Here is a 3,748-nt window from a genome sequence, read left to right as displayed (position 1 = left end):
TCCTTGACTTGAAGGACGGCGTGTGTATTTATTCAAATAATAAATGACCTTTCGAATACCCTCAGTCTGCTGATCACTCCGGCAGAGCGGAAACCGGTTCGAAGTAATCGTTGGCTTCGAGAGACTTGAACGCCCGCACTGTGTCGGCCGTGAACTGGCTTGGCGAAAAAACTAAATAAACGACGATGCGAGCCATAGAATTTGGTGGCAGAAACATCACGACGGAAGTCCAGCAGGCCTCATTTATGGCATACAAATCGTCGAAGGCAACGTCGTCCACCCACAGTTTGTCTCAATATCGCTGGCGTTCAGGCTCGGGTAGCGAGCTCAAATAGACGGGCATAAGATTCGACATACGTTGGAAGAAAATACGACGCACAAATAAATCAAGAAGCGTCCCTACAACGCCAACAATGAGCGCGCGCCACACAATGCAATGGCGAAAACACGGAGAGCCTGGCTGCTTCTGCCCACATAGCTTCTGCGCAAGCGCGGCCTTGCGGCCGTGCTGGTAAACAGAGCCGCGCCACGTGTCGGTCTATATATTACGCAGTCGTCAGCGTATAGCCGAATTTTTGAACAAATTAAGTTAGGTAGATCATTAATGTAAATTAAAAAGAGAAGAGGGCCGAGGACTGAGCCTCGAGGGACACCGGATTTTACTGAGATACTTCGAGATGAGTCGTTATAAATCGAGACTGATTGAGTTCTTTCAGAAAGGAATTCTTTCATCGCCGCAGGTAGCTGTATTGGTCACGACGGGTACGACAACACTTGATCGCGGCGGCAGGTTCACGTGGTCGGCGGCGACTCGGACGGCGGCTGACGCTGTTTGGGGTTTCTCTGAAGGCGGAACAGGCTTCCGCAGCGTTAACCTGTTCTCACCCAGGTCAATGACGGCGCCGTAATCACACAGAAAGTTCATGCCGAGAATGACATTTATGAAACAGTCTTGTAGAACGACGAATTTCACAGGGCACGTTTCGCCATGAATTTCGACGCGAGCAGTGCAACTTCCGACAGGCGTGATAAGGTGTACTCCGGCGGTTCGAATTTGTGGTCCTCCCCAGGGCGTCGTAACTTTTCGCAAGCGGCAAGAGAGCCTCCCACTCGTGACTGAGTAGTCTGCTCCGGTGTCCACGAGTGCCGATGCGTCGTGGCCGTCGATAACAACATTTAGGTTGTTGGACACCGTTGCAGGGGCTTCGTTGCGATGCGTGGCGTCGGGAGAGTGGGAGCGCTCCGGCGTTCTTGGAGGCTCTTTACGTCGGTCGTCTTCCGCAACGCCACCTCCAGGCGTTGCCGCACTTAGTTTTCCCAGCGACGCAGAAGAGACAAGCTCTTTCGGCAGGGTCGGGGCGCTGGAGACGCTGAACGTCGTGGCGATGGTGAGCGAGATTCACGGCGGAGAGACGGCACTGCGGAGGGCGAGCGTCGGAGGTACTCCTCGATGTCGCGAGGGCGTTCGCCGTGCCTCGAGCGTGGGTCGTTCGGGTGGAAACCACGCAGCCCAAGTCGACGGTAGGGCAGCCACGGTAGATGTGGTCGGCTTCCCCGCAGTGGTAGCAAAGCGGGCGTCGGTCGGCCGTTCGCCACACGTCGGTTTTTCTCATCGAGGGTCGCTCAGCCCGAAGGAAAAATCCACCAATGTAACCCTGTTTGGCAGTCAATGTTTTCTAGTGGACCACTGACTGTGCCTGACTGTACCTCAAGCATGTCTGATTGGCCAACAAGTTACTCTGACCCAGTCTTGTACACGTTACTAAAAAAAAGTAATCGATTACAATTAATATTACTTTTGGCTAAAAAATTTTCGATTAGATTACTTGATTACTCGACGGCAAAAGTCATTGGACATTACTTAAAGAAGTAATCGTTACTTCTCCGATTACTTTATTGTGTGAAGACACATCTTTAGCGCTCATAACAACAAACTACCTCCAACCTATATTTCACATTTGCACAAGTATTGAAGAAGAAAAACTGGCTCCCTCTTCGTGGTCGTTGCACCTTCACAATGCGGACACAAGCATAGAATTCGTTTAAAGACGTTTAATGATTTGGGTGTTCGCCAGTGTGTGTGTGTGTGGGGGGGGGGGGGGGGGGGGGAGCGGAGGGGGTTCTTGATCTTGTTAAGCTGGAGCAAGGGTTGTCGCTCAAAGTTTGCGTCGCTCATTTTACTATTCACATGTGGATGAGTTCGCATGTTATACAAAAGAGCAACAGCTCCAGGATTTGGAACGGATCATCTGTAGTATCCATTAGCGGAAGAGATCGCCCCGACCACTTCTCAACTCGTAACATTGCTTGTCACAAAGACCACGTAGGGGAAATGGGGAAATATTTGAAATTGCACTGTTATATTTTGCATCCGCTTTAGGCATTCTTCAGTTCTCGTTCTCCTACGGGCTGCGAGTAGGTACCCTAAGCAGGATTTTTTTTATTTTTTTTATTTTTGTGTGTGTGTGCGTGAGGGGCTAGTTTGAACCTTTGAACGAAGGACTAACAAAGCTACATTCTGCTTCCTTAAACGTCGCCATGAATGGCCTTTGTCACGCGCTGTGGCTTCCCTGGGGCTTCCCACTTCCAGTCCCAGCTCGAAAAAAAAAAAAAAACGGACATTCCACAGAAACTATACATAGAAAGAGATTGACCTCGTTTCCTACAGCTCCGCAAAAATCTTTCTTTTTTCCGTTCGAAAAAAAAAAGCTAATTTTATTTTTGTCATTTGATAAAAAAAAGGCGTGTGCCGGGGGGGGGGGGTTCCCGCGGACAAATTGTAACGGTTACAAGTAATTTTATTACTTAAACAAGTAATCAGATTACTCTTGTGATTACTGCCTAATAAAAGTAATCTACTGATTACAAAATTACTCCAAAAAGTAATCGATTACAAGTAATTTGATTACTTGTAATGCGTACGGTACAGGTCTGCTCTGACCGACAGTCAAACTCCAGTCAGACTCCGCTTGTCGGCTTTCTGATGGTTTCCTGGTGGCAGTCGGCCGCCGCGAAATTCCATCAAGACGTCTTGGTGGCGATTCTGATTGTACATCGATTGTCTCTGACTGTACGTCAAAAAGCTTTGACGTGCAGACAGACGTACGGTCAAAGGACGTAAAGTTCGTTCGGATACCACTATTTCCACAAATCTATGAATACGAAAAATAATCTATGCACGAGAAAACGATTTCGGGACGTGAGCCCATAAAACGGCTGATGTTAGAGATAGGACACGCAACCGACCGACAACCTTGATCAGAAGCCCGCCGAAACGCCGAACACGCCACTTTCGCTTCGCCCATAGAGGCTTCGCCGAGCTTCCACGAACGATCGCTCTCGACTCGTTTTGTTTGCCCGCTTGCTCCAACCTGTCGATCCTGCCCGGGCTCTACAATGTCTTATGTTTTAGTAGAATTTCTACTGGACAAGACCCAGCCTGTTGTGAGTTCCGACGATGTAAGGGACTTTAGCGGTGTAGTTGAAGACGACAAGGTGTACCAGGTCTACTGGGCCGGAGACGCGCGAACAAAAGGATCGTTCTACGACGCGAAAGTACTCTACATGGCAGGTGAGTAGAACTGAAGTACGGCGAGTGATGTACGAGTGTTTTGCATAACATGCTGAAGGCTTAATTGCACATGCAGCCGAAGCATTCTTTAGAGTGATGCACTCAATTTCGGAATCTCGCGCTGCATTACTAAAATGCTCCTGACTCGGTCCGCGAGGTTTGGGCTAGAAAGTTTAT

The sequence above is a fragment of the Ixodes scapularis genome, unplaced genomic scaffold, assembly GCF_016920785.2.
Source record: "Ixodes scapularis isolate PalLabHiFi unplaced genomic scaffold, ASM1692078v2 PGA_scaffold8__174_contigs__length_109621045, whole genome shotgun sequence".
NCBI classification, from domain to species: Eukaryota; Metazoa; Arthropoda; class Arachnida; order Ixodida; family Ixodidae; genus Ixodes; species Ixodes scapularis.
The sequence above is the reverse complement of the archived record's forward strand: the minus strand, read 5'-3'. Positions refer to the sequence as shown.